We start from the raw sequence: 14162 nt of genomic DNA on the forward strand, positions 1-14162 counted from the left end.
GAGACGGAGCCACGGGCCCCGCCGCCGCTGTCGCCGCTCCCTGTTGTCTTCCTTCTCCTCTCTCGGCGGGGGCGTCAGGAATGGGCCCCAACCGCCGTGGGCCCCGCACTGCGCACCGCCCGTAGGCCCCTGCAGTGGGAGGCCGGCCGCCCGACCTCTTCACCACCCCTTCGCCCTAGCCAAGCCGTCCCCTCCCCAAATCCCCGGGAAGGAAGATGAGGGACACGGGCCCGGCGCTCAGCAGCCAGATCAGCAGCAGCAGCGTTCGGGGGAAGGTGTTTCACCGTTTCCTCTCAGCCGCCAAGACAAGATGGCAGCGGCCACGGAGAGGGGCTGAGCCCGGGCTAGGTGGTGCCACCTGCTGAAGCGCCTGGCTCCCTGTCCCCGACACAGCCCCGCACCCACCCCGGACATGCTCAGGGCTGCGGCCGCCCGAAGAGGGGAGAGCGCAGGCCTCTAGGAAGGTATGGCCTCACAAGTCTTGGTCTACCCACCGTATATTTATCAAACTCAGCCAAGTGCCTTTTGTAGTGTGAAGAAACTCAAAGTAGAGCCAAGCAGTTGTGTATTCCAGGAAAGAAACTATCCACGGACCTATGTGAATGGTAGAAACGTTGGAAACTCTCATCCTCCTGCTAAGGGTAGTGCTTTTCAGACAAAGATACCATTTAACAGACCTCGAGGACGCAACCTTTCATTGCAGACAAGTGCTGTTGTTTTAAAAAGCACTGCAGGTGCTACAAAGGTTATAGCAGCTCAGGCGCAGCAAACTCAAGTGGAGGCACCTCAGACTGGGGCGTGGTGACACAGGTTAAATTTCCGAGAAGGCCCCCAGCGATGTGGATTGAAGCACAAGAGTGAGGAGTTGGATAATCATAGCGCAATGCAGATTGTGGATGAGTTGTCAATACTTCCTGCAATGTTGCAAACCAACATGGGAAATCCAGTGACAGTTGTGACAACTACCACAGGAACAAAACAGAACTGTACCACTGGAGAAGGTGACTATCATTTAGTACAGCATGAAGTCTTATGCTCCATGAAAAATACTTATGAAGTCCTTGATTTTCTTGGTCGAGGTACTTTTGGCCAGGTAGTCAAATGCTGGAAAAAAGGGACAAATGAAATTGTAGCAATCAAAATTTTGAAGACCCACCCTTCTTATGCATGTCAAGGTCAGATAGAAGTGAACATATTAGCAAGGCTCAGTACTGAAAATGCTGATGAATATAACTTTGTACGAGCTTATGAATGCTTTCAGCACCGTAACCATACTTGTTTAGTCTTTGAGATACTGGAACAAAACTTGTATGACTTTCTGAAACAAAATAAGTTCAGTCCTTTGCCACTAAAAGTAATTCAACCCATTCTTCAGCAAGTGGCCACTGCACTGAAAAAATTGAAAAGTCTTGGTTTAATTCACATAGACCTCAAACCAGAGAATATTATGTTGGTGGATCCTGTTTGACAGCCATATAGGGTTAAAGTAATAGACTTTGGGTCTGCCAGTCACGTATCAAAGACTGTTCAACATATCTGCAATCTCGGTACTACAGAGCTCCAGAGATTATATTGGGGATGCCATTTTGTGAAGCCATAGACATGTGGTCACTGGGATGCGTGATTGCAGAATTATTCCTTGGATGGCCTCTCTACCCAGGAGCCTTGGAGTATGATCAGATTCGATACATTTCTCAGACTCAAGGTTGACCAGGAGAACAGTTGTTAAATGTGGGTACAAAATCCACAAGATTTTTTTGCAGAGAAACAGATATCTCTCATTCTGGTTGGAGATTAAAGACACTGGAAGAACATGAGGCTGAGACAGGAATGAAGTCTAAAGAAGCCAGAATGTACATATTCAACAGTCTGGATGATATAGTACATGTGAACACAGTGATGGATTTGGAAGGAAGTGATCTTTTGGCTGAGAAAGCTGATAGAAGAGAATTTGTTAGTCTGTTGAAAAAAATGATGCTGATTGATGCAGATTTAAGAATTACTCCAGCAGAGACTTTGAACCATGCTTTTGTTAACATGAAACATCTACATTTCCCGCATAGCAACCATGTGAAGTCCTGTTTTCATATGATGGATATTTGTAAGTCCCATCCAAACTCATGTGACACAAATAATCACAATAAAACTTCACTCTTGAGACCAGTTGCTCCAAGCAGTAGTGCTAATCTGACAGCAAATTTTACTAAAATTGGCACATTAAGAAGTCAGGCATTAACCACATCTGCTCATTCAGTTGTGCATCATGGGATTCCTCTGCAGGCTGGAACTGCTCATTTCGGTTGTGGTGATGCTTTTTAGCAGACACTGATTACCTGTCCACCAGCTATTCAAGGTATTCCTGCAACACATGGTAAACCCACTAGTTATTCAATAAGGGCAGATAATACAGTACCCCTTGTAATGCAGGCCCCAGCCATGCAGCCACTACAGATCCAACCAGGAGTTCTTTCTCAGACATGGTCTGGTAGAACACAGCAGATGCTGGTACCTGCCTGGCAATAGATAACACCCATGGCTCCTGCTACAACTACATTAGCTTCTGAGGGTATGGCTGGTTCACAAAGGCTCGGAGACTGGGGGAAAATGATTTCACACAGCAGTCATTACAGCTCAGTGATGCCACAACCTCTTCTAACCAATCAGATCACCTTATCAGCCCCTCAGCCAATTAGTGTGGGCATTGCACATGTTGTGTGGCCTCAGCCTGCCACCACCAAGAAAAATAAACTGTGCCAGAACAGGAGTAATTCATTGCAGAATACCAATATCCCACAATCAGCATTTATTTCTCCAAAGATAGTAAATGGGAAAGATGTCAAGGAAGCACATTGCATAGAGAGGACAATCATAACTCAGAAGGAGAGGCAAGAAATTGTTGTGAAACTTCTATCAGGCAGGACTCTGATTCATCAGTTTCAGATAAACAGCGGCAAACCATCATCATCGCTGACCCCCCGAGTCCTGCGGTGAGTGTGGTCACCATTAGCAGTGACACTGATGAGGAAGAGACGTAGCAGTGACATTCGCTCAGAGAATGTAAAGGTAATCTGGATTGTGAAGCGTGCCAGAGCACTTTGAATATTGATCGGATTTGTTCATTAAGTAGTCCTGATAGTATTCTGAGCACCAGCTCCTCAGGGCAGTCCAGCCCATCCCCTTGCAAGAGACCGAACAGTATGTCAGATGAAGAACAGGAAAGTAGTTGTGATACTGTGGATGGCTCTCCAACATCAGACTCTTCAGGACATGACAATCCGTTTGCAGAGAGCAGTTTTGTGGTGGATACTCATCAAAACACAGAACTGGTAACCTCTGCTGACACAGAAACCAAACCAGCTGTTTGTACTGTTGTGGTGCCACCAATGGGACTAGAAAATGGATTAAATGCTGATGAGCATATGGCAAACACAGATTCTGTATGCCAGCCATTAATAAAAGGACGATCTGCTCCTGGAAGATTAAACCAGCCTTCCGCAGTAGGTAATCATCAGCAAAAATTGACATCAGCATTCCAGCAGCAGCATTTGAATTTCAGTCAGGTTCAGCACTTTGGATCTGGGCATCAAAAGTGGAATGGAAACTTTGGACATCGAAGACAGCAAGCTTATATCCCTACTAGTGTTACCAGTAATCCATTCACTCTTTCTCATGGAAGTCCTAATCGCACAGCTGTGCATGCCCATCTGGCTGGAAATATGCACCTCGGAGGACAGCCTACTCTACTTCCATACCCATCATCAGCTACCCTCAGCAGTGTTGCACCAGTGGCTCACCTCTTAGCCTCTCCATGTACCTCAAGACCTGTGTTACAGCATCCAACTTATAATATCTCCCATCCGAGTGGCATAGTTCACCAAGTCCCAGTGGGCATAAATCCTCGTCTGTTACCATCCCCAACCATTCATCAGACTCAGTACAAACCAATCTTCCCACCACATTCTTACATTGCAGCATCACCTGCATATACTGGATTTCCACTGAGTCCAACCAAACTCAGCCAGTATCCATATATGTGAAAATTCACAAGAGTATATTGAGGAAGCTCAATGATATAAACATTTGATTAAAAATAAAACATGGTATTTAATAAATATTTTTTTAAAAAAAGAGTTATGTACCACAATGTTCATTGCAGCACTATCTACAATAGCCAGGACATGGAAGCAACCTACATGTCCATTGACACATGAATGGATAATGCAGATGTGGCACATATATACAATGGAATATTACTCAGCCATAAAAAGAAATGAAATTGAGTTATTTGTAGTGAGGTGGATGGACCTAGAGTCTGTCATACAGAGTGAAGTAAGTCAGAAAGAGAAAAACAAAATACCATATGCTAACACACATATATGGATTCTTAAAAAAAAAAAAAAAGGTTCTGAAGAACCTAGGGGCAGGATAGGAATAAAGATGCAGACCCAGAGAATGGACTTGAGGACATGGGGAGGGGGAAGGGTAAGGTGGGATGAAGTGAGAGAGTGGCATGGACATATATACACTACCAAATGTAAAACAGATAGCTAGGGGGAAGCAGCTGCATAGCACAGGGAGATCACCACGGTGCTTTGTGACCACCTAGAGGGGTGGGATAGGGAGGATGGGAGGGAGACGCAAGAGGGAGGGGATTTGGGGATATATGTATACATATAGCTGATTCACTTTGTTATACAGCAGAAACTAACACACCACTGTAAAGCAATTACACTCCAATAAAGATGTTAAAAAAAAAAAAAAGCATCTGTTAGACTAGTGGGAAAAATCTTGGTCAGGTGAAGATTTACCAGATGAAGTTTCCAGTACACAGCAAAAGAGTTTTGATGTGATGTTCAGGTGACATATAGGAGATATCTAATGCAAAACTTTAGTACAAAAATCATCAGTGACTGAACTATTAGAAAACTCTGTATCTTATTGGATCTATTCATGAATCTTGAGTTTTGGGATACTTGAACAATGGTTGGAGGTCCTGTTACACTGTTAATTTGAAGGACATATGCCATATTCTGAGGGGAAAATGTCTTTTCCCCACTTCAGACCATTTTAGTTGATTCAATTGTAATGCATATGCATAAATTTTACAGAAATAGAAATAATTTTATCTTTTATTTATTCACAATACACTCATTAAGCTGTTGCCATATGCTAGATGCTGTTCCACGTATTAGTGATACAATGATAAGATAGCTGGAGTCCCTTTCCACATGAATTTTATATTTTAGTGAGTGACAAAGACAATAAAAGTGAAAACCTATGTACAATGTAGAAACTTTGGAAACCTTTTTACAAAGACAAAAATGCATAAAATATAAAAAAAAGGAAAAATATTTATCTATACAATAGTTGTATACCTTTGAGGGACTGGTAGACTGTTGAAACTTTATTCACAGTTCATATGTAAGACAAAAGATTAAAAGAGGTCTTCCAAATTGAAAATAAAAGGTAAAAAAATCCTTTAAAAACTAACAAATTGGGCTTCCCTGGTGGCGCATTTGTTAAGAATCCATGTGCCAGTGCAGGGGACACGGGTTTGAGCTCTGGTCCGGGAAGATCCCACATGCCACGGAGCAACAAAGCCCGTGCACCACAACTACTGAGCCTGCGCTCTAGAGCCCGTGAGCCACAACTTCTGAGCCCACGTGCCACAGCTACTGAAGCCCGTGGGCCTAGAATCTGTGCTCCGCAACAAGAGAAGACACTACAAACAGAAGCCTGTGCACTGCAATGAAGAGTAGCCCCCACACACTGCAACTAGAGAAAGCCCAGGCACAACAATGAAGACTCAATGCAGCCAAAACTAACAAAATAAATAAATAAATTTATTTTAAAAAACTGGCAAATTACGTGAATAAGAAATTCTAGGAGAGCTAATTCAAATGATCAATAAAGCCCATTAAAACATGATCAACTTTATAATTAGTCAAGGAAATACAAGTTAAAGTAACAATGAGTCATCACTTTATCACACTCATTGCATTGATGCACATTAAAAAAAATGATGAAGACTTCTAATTTCAGGTCAGGGATGTAGAGAGCTGAACGACTTCCCTTCCATCCTTACAAAATAAAGCTGCACAGACAATAAATTAACAACTTTTCATGAATACATGATAGAACTGAGGACAAAGGACAAAATAACCGTCTTTTTAAAATCTGAAGAGGGATAGGCACCTTCAGGGAGACATAGGACTCAAATATTTGCTTAACTGAGACAAAAGTCACTGGGACCCATATAAGTTGGTAGAAAGATTAAACTAGAAACTTTGACAAATTGCTGGAGGATGAGTGTTAGTGTGAGGCTTCTGGGGGCTGCAGTCATAAAGAAGTTTCCAATGCAAGCTTTTCCTCCAGGAACTGCACCAAGCTTTCACAGGGAAGACAGGGGAGAATCAGGAGAAAGTACCCCCACATGCTGTCTAGTGAAGGGGAACAGAAGTTCTGTGAAATCCATCCATATCCTTTCCACTTAGGGAACAAAAGGATTAAACAGAAGGAGGAGAGACAGTTGACTTTCAGAGATGAAGAATAACTTCAGTGGTCTCATCATATAGCCAAGCAAAACCTTTGGTCATCTTAAAGATTGGAAACTTAAAAAATATAGAAACTAAAATACTAAGAGAATAAACAGTAGGGGGAAAAAGCAAATTAGAACATTCAAGAACTGGGGGACATATCAATTGGTCTAACATACATATAATTGAAATCCCAGAAGAAGAAAAATGAAAGAACAGGGCAAAAGAAATATTTGAAAAAATAATGGCCAAGAACTTTTCAAAATTATTACAGCAAACCACAGATCCAAGAAGTTCAAAGAACATAAAGAAGAAACAACAACAACAACAACAAAAACCCCAAAACCCAAGCCATACACTTATGCATATCACATCCAAATTAGAGAAAATCAAAGACAATGAAAAAATCTTGCAGGCAGCCAGAAGAAAAAGCACATTACTTAACAAGAACAGGGATGAGAATTATCATAGAGTTTTAATGAAAAACTAAGCAAGCAAGAAGACAATCTTTAAAGTGTTGAAAGAAAAATCTGTCAACCTTGCAATCTATGCTCATTAAAAATATCCTTCAAAAGTAAAGAAGAAATAAAGACTTTCAGGCCCCTCTCCTCCCCTCCCCTCACACACACACACACACACACACACACACACACACACACACACACGCGCGCAGAAAGAAACTGAGGAAAAACTGCCTGGGTACTTGCCTACAGTAACTGTTAAAGGGAGATCTCAGGCAGAAGAAATATGACATAAGTAAGAAGCTTAGATTAAAGGTAAAGAGGTGGAGAAACGTATACCATGCAAATACCAACCAAAAGAAAACTGGACTAGTTATATTAATTTCAGGCAAAGTAGACTTGAGAATGATGAAGGTGATTTAGGAATAAAAAGTGACATTTTGTAATGATAAAGGGTCACTTCTACAAGAAGGCATAATAGTCCTAAATGTGTATGCTCACAGCAGAGCTTCAAAATACATGAGGTACAAACTAGTAGATCTAAAAAGGAAATAGATAAATTCAAAATTATAGTTGGAGAATTCAGCACTCCTCTCTCAATAATTGATGGAACAAATAAGAAAACAGGTAAGGATATAAATGACCTGAAGAGCACTATCAACTAAGACGACCTTATTGATATTCATGGAATACTCTATCCAACAAGAGTGCATATGAAACATTCTTTTCAAGTGCAGATAGAAAACTAACCAAGATAGACCATATTCTGGGCCATAAAAAACTTAAAAATTTAAAATAATGGAAATCATGCAATATATATTATTCAACTATAATGGAATTAAATTAGAAATCAACAACAGAAAGATATCAGTAAAATAAGATATTTGAAAATTAAACAGTACTTTTTTCTCACATTCTTTTCCATTATGGTTTATTACAGGATATTGAATATAGTTCCTTGTGCTATACAGTAGGACCTTGTTGTTCATCCATTCTATATGTAATAGTTTGCACCTGGTAATCCCAAACTCCTAATCCATCCCTTCCCTCTTCCCCTTGACAACCACAAATCTGTACTCTATGTCTGTGAGTCTGTTTTTGTTTTGTAAATAAGTTCATTTGTGTCATAGTTTAGATTTCACAGATAAGTGATATCATATGGTATTTGTCTTTTTCTGACGTACTTCACTTAGTATGATAATCTCTAAGTCCATCCATATTGCTAGAAATGGCATTATTTCATTCATTATTATGGCTGAGTAGTATTCCATTGTGTCTGTGTATATATATGTGTGTGTATATATATGTAGGTATATGTATATATATATGTATATATATACATATACCTACATATATATGAACTATATTCAATATCCTGTAATAAACCATAATGGCCATAGTGTTTTCCATAGTGGGTGTACCAATTTACATTACCACCAACAGTGTAGGAGAGTTCCCTTTCTCCACACCCTCTCCAGCATTTATTTGTAGACTTTTTGATGATGGCTATTCTGACTGGTATGAGGTGATACCTCATTGTAGTTTTGATTTGCATTTCTCTAAGAATTAGCGATATTGATCATCTTTTCATATGCCTGTTGGCCATCTGTATGTCTTCTTCAGAGAAATGTCTATTTAGGTCTTCTGCTCATTTTTTGATTGGGTTTTTTGTTTTGTTTTGTTATTGAGTTGTATGAGCTGTTTATATATTTTGGAAATTAAGCCCTTGTCAGTAGCATCATTTGCAAATATTTTCTCCCAGTCTGTATGTTGTCTTTTTGTTTTGTTTATGGTTTCCTTTGCTGTGCAAAAGCTTATAAGTTTGGTTAGGTCCCATTTGTTTACTTTTGCTTTTATTTCTATTGCCTTAGTAGACTGACCTAAGAAAACTTTAGTACGATTTATGTCAGAGTATGTTTTGCCTGTGTTCACTTCTAGGAGTTTTATGGTGTCATGTCTTATATTTAAGTATTTAAGCTGTTGTTTATTTTTTGTGTATGGTGTGAGGTGCATTCTAACTTCATTGATTTACATGAGGCTGTCCAACTTTCCAAACACCACCTGCGGGAGAGACTGTCTTTTCTCCCTTGTATATTCTTGCCTCCTTTGTCAAAGATTAATTGACCATAGGTGTGTGGGTTTATTTCTGGGCTCTCTATTCTGTTCCATTGATCCATATGTCTGTTTTTGTGCCAATACCATGCTGTTTTGATTACTGTAGCTTTGTAGCAATGTCTGAAGTCTGGGAGGGTTATGCCTTGTACTTTGTTCTTTTTCCTCAGGATTGCTTTGGCAATTCTGGATCTTTTATGGTTCCATATAAGTTTTAGGGTTATTTGTTCTAGTTCCATGAAAAATGTCATGAGTAATTTAATAGGGATCACATTAAATCTGTATATTGCTTTGGGTAGTGTGGCCATTTTAACAGTATTAATTCTTCCAATCCAAGAGCATGGAATATCTTTCCATTTCTTTGAATCATGTTCATTTTTCTTTATTAATGCTTTATAGTTCTCACCTCCTTGGTCAGGTTTATTCCTAAGTTTTTTTTTGATGTGATTTTAAAGGGGATTTTAAAAAACTTTCCCTTTCTAATATTTCATTGTTAGTGCAAAGAAATGCAAACAATTTCTATATGTTCCTCTTCCATGTCTCTTCCGTAGCTATTCTAGGTGACTTATTCAGGCAAATGGCCATAAGTTCTGTCTAGATACTCATAGAGTCCAAACGTTTATACCCAGCCATGACTTTCCCTAATAAGATACACAAATCTCTACACTCCTTCTTGACACATCCCCTTGGATATGTAGGAGGTATGTAAGACATTTCTAAATCCATATACTTTTTCTGCCCAAACCTAATCCATCCCTAGTGTTCCCATTTCCGGTAATGGCATGTCTATTCATCTGGTTAGGCCTCAAATTTTTGAAACATCCTTGACTCCTGTCTTTTTCTCACCACTCACTTACAATCCATCACTCTCTCACTACTGCTGTGTGTAGCCCAAATCATAGCAGTTCTTGCCTTGAGAATTACCGGAATTGTGACGGGCTTTAACTTTTTTCTCTACTTTTATCTTTGGCCCACTGCAGTCTATTATTCACCCCACAGTCAGAGTGAAGACTGAAAAATGTAAATCTGATAACAAAGCTCATCTGCCTCAAAAGCTTTCCAAGATGATGATTATAAATCTATGGTCCCTTCAATGGCTTACAAAGTCCTATGGGTCTGATCCAGCCCCCTCTTTGCCCCGTCTCCAGCCCCTTCTTTATACCTGTACCCCAGCCATGATGAATTTGCCATTCCTTAGACATACCAAGTGCTCTCCTGCCTGAGGAAGGGGCCACATTCCCTCTGTCCAGGTGTCCACAAGTCTTCTTCACCCAGTTTATTCAGGTCTTTGCCAAATGATGTTTCCTCAAAGAGGTCCTCAGAGAGACCTAGAAGGGGCTCTCTCCTTATCCTGTTTTATTTTCAGTCACAGCACCTATGATTACCAAACAGCATATATTTATTTATAAGCTTCTACCAGTTCCTCCACTGGAATGGAGACTCCATGGGGATAGGAACTTGGTTCAGTTCTTATGTCCCCAGGGCCTAGCAGTGCCTAGGACATGGCAGGTGCTTATTATGTACTGTAGATCTTTCCTACTAGTCTCTGGACTTTGTTCCAACAAGTGGTATTTTCATCTGGAGACCCAGGAGGAGTTGGATTTTCTTTCTTCACACCACTGCAGACAGAAAAGAAGCCTGTTGACAGAGGATCATCACACTGTTGTGTGTAGTGACATGATTAATAAGGAGCTTCAGTCCTCGCCTGAGGTCTATTTTCATTGCCTGACTGGCTAGTGGTTTGACAGAATGATACTAAATTTCACCTGCCTATATAACTCTGCAAATAATTAAACATAATAGGTATTCTACTAAACAGATTTGATTACCTTCCTGGTCAGCTAGTGATGAAGTTACTAATTCCACCATTTACTATCTCAGATCTGCTAGCTGAATTGACAGACAGCTTAGGTGTAAACCAGGTAGAGGGATAGAGGGAAGCAAGGGAGTGTTGCCAGAGGTAGGGGCTGCCTGCTTCTTTCTCTGCTCCTCTGCATTCTGGATCCATGCCCTCCCCACTTGAGCAAACTTAAATCCTTTAGAATCAGGGAACAAGCAAATAAGCGTTCTGAGCCATATCCAGTACATTCCTAACCTGAGACCCACTAATGAGCTGCAAGAAACTCATTAGCTGCCTGAAATTCATGCAAATTTCTGGCTGCAAGTGGGTCTGTGCATGTTTCTCAGGTGAGGTCCAAGCCTTCTATCAGAGTTTTCAAACTGATGTCTAACTTAAATGATCCCAAATTGTCTATAACCATTCCTCAGAAGAGACCCCCAGGAGTGTTAAGAAATAGTGTGGTCTATCCCCAAACCCTATTTGACAGCCACTCCAATCTATACTGTTATCCTGATTAGAGATCAGGATTGAGGGGAGAATATGCAGGGTTCCAGGCTGACTTTTAAGCCCCACTTGGGGTTCTGTTCTCTTGTATGGATTCTGCTTCTCATTATTCCCACTTTGTCTCTGTGAGGGTAGAGTTGGATTGAAGTCTTTTAGAGAAAGGTCCAGAGGAGTCTGCCAGCCCCTTTCTTGCAACCTTTACTACAGAATGACTGATATCTGCTCCCTTCACAGCAGACGGTTTTGTCCTCAACTTAGGGGTAAAGATCCTTGTATAAAACTATCCTGCTTGGAGCTAAGGAATGTACATCACTGAGAAAAATCATCAAGGTAGTGACTTATAATTAAAATGAATGCTAAGTAGTGGACATAATAGAGATCTGCAGCTTTAGATGGCAGTGAAAATGGCAAAGCAGGCAATCAGTTAAATAAGCTGGGTTTTATCCTATTAACAATGAGCTAAATTAGGGTATATCTGTGCCAATAGTTAACCATAAACCAAAATTAAAAGCATACACTTCTAGTCATCAAAAATATCAACAATACATTGGTAAGAACCATTTTTTTCAATGCTATTTGAAAAAAATAAGTCCAGATCTCAGAAAAATAAATTGTGACGCAAAGACCATGTGCTAAAAGGGAATACACACAAATACTAAAGGCGATCACCTCCGGGTATTGGAATTAGGAATTTTCAAAATATTTTATTATTTTTGCTATAATCAGGAAGTAATTGCTAAATGATAGTTCTACTAGCTTATTACTTTGTTTTACTATGTGTTGCAGTTTATAAAAGCCAGGGAGCCCCTCTAGGACTATCCATTGGATGGGGATGGAGATTTAAATCTGGAATAACAGCACAAATCACCACCACGTATGTCTGGTAACAAGAGTTTGTGCATTTTTATTCTTTGCTTCAACTCTCCATGGATTTCACAATTACATTAGGTTTTTCTCAAATTTCTAGGATAGAAGTTATCTACATAAACTAGTATTAATAGTAAAGTCCAATTTTATAAATCACATCTTGTAGAAAATTTATAATCAATACCATGTGTTTTGTTTTTTAAAACTTAGTCATTGGGTTCAAAGCGCATGGGTCATTTACTCCTAGGCTAGGGGCCTGACCAGACTTCTAGAAAATGAAGAAAGAGGAAAGGAAGTGAAGTAGGGAATCGCCTGCTGATTTATTGCTTATGTCATAGACTTATGGCATTCTTTTAAGAAATAATAAAATCTCCTTAATTTTCTCCAGAGCTGGTATGTTTTTCTCTTTTGGAAAATAAAATGAATAGCAAAGTAAATCATATCTTATAAATCATAAAAAATATTCATAGCTTTTAACTTTACTCCTGAGAATTATCCTAAAGAAATTATTTTAAATTACTTACAAGCTGTTTTTCATGGCTGCATTATTATTAATAATCTATAATATTAATACTGATAGCCCACAAAAGATGTGTTGGTTTAGTGGAAAAGGAAGAGAGAAATGAGAGACAGCTATAGGGAATTGAGGACATCCTCTACAACACTTCAGTGGTGGGAAGGTGGTCCTCCTCTCTCTGGTTCATTCTGGCTCCATCCACCACTGGTGGTCACATAGGACATGGTGATTGCCACCTGTATTGTATGTGTGGTTTTCTGGAGCAGCATTGAAGTTCACCTGCCCTATCCATCACCGAGGTCACACAGAGAAGGGCAGCAAGTCTTCTCTGGCCCCTGTGTATAGTCCTTGCTTGGCTTGGAGGTATCCTGGGCACTTAATGATTCCTTCCCCATTTCTCAGCCAAGTGACCTTTTTTTTTTTTTTTTTCAAGTAACCTTTTATATGGAGTCACATTCACATTATGTTGAAGTTCCTAATGCCCACACTGAGGACCATGAAGAAGTGGGAAGCCTCCCAACTTTGTCTTTCCAGGTGCGTGACCTCATTGTTCATCAATACTACTGGCTTTGGCCCACACCAATAGATCTCTTGTCTTCAGACATTTCCATACTATTAATGAGTTCTGGAATCTATGTCAATGTAGCTTCTAGAAACCGTCAGATACATATCCAGCTTCCCGAAACGTTTCCCATTCTCTCTGCCAGTATCCATCCAGAGTGTCCATCCAGAGTTTGAGAGGAGAGGCTTCTCTTCTTGCAGGTGCTTCTGTTCATTGTGCACAATGGTTCTCTTCGAAACTCCTCTGGAGGGGACCTGGGAGAGAGTGGAAGCTCCTGTCTCCTTTTCCGTGAGGAGAGCAATACTGAGCTCTGTACAGGATAAGGGGCCCTTCTCTTTTAAGTCACCCACTTTATCTTGTCTGAGAGTGGGGCAAAGAGAGAGGATGGATGAGGTGATGTTTAGGTTGGTTTTGACTCCTCTTAGGAAGGGAGGCATTTGGCCTTTTCTGCTTATGGATCACGGTAAACTCTCTTTAGAACTTTGTTACTTCACATCTTTTATTCCCTAGCTCTGGGCTCAAGCTGCAAATTATTCTTATCTCTTGTCTTAGATAGATAGATAGGAAAGCAGAGAATGACAAAGAGATGGAGACAGACAGGCAGAGAAAGATAAAAGTAGAAAGGACAGGAGAAAAGGAAGGAGAGAAGGAAGGGATGGGGAGAAAGGGAACGAAGGAGAGAGAAAGTTAGTTAGTTAGTTAGTTAGTTAGATTGCTTGGCTTGGAGAAATATATACCCAAGTGTTAACTGTGATTATAATTG

At 40.2% G+C, this 14162-nt stretch overlaps 1 pseudogene; it reads left to right on the top strand.

Annotated features, from left to right (window-relative positions):
- Positions 1 to 353: 353 nt before the first annotated feature.
- LOC137770028 (homeodomain-interacting protein kinase 3 pseudogene) lies at positions 354 to 4037 on the top strand (annotated as a pseudogene).
- The last annotated feature ends 10125 nt before the right edge of the window (positions 4038 to 14162 follow it).

This window comes from Eschrichtius robustus, chromosome 10, assembly GCF_028021215.1.
Source record: "Eschrichtius robustus isolate mEscRob2 chromosome 10, mEscRob2.pri, whole genome shotgun sequence".
Taxonomy (NCBI): Eukaryota; Metazoa; Chordata; class Mammalia; order Artiodactyla; family Eschrichtiidae; genus Eschrichtius; species Eschrichtius robustus.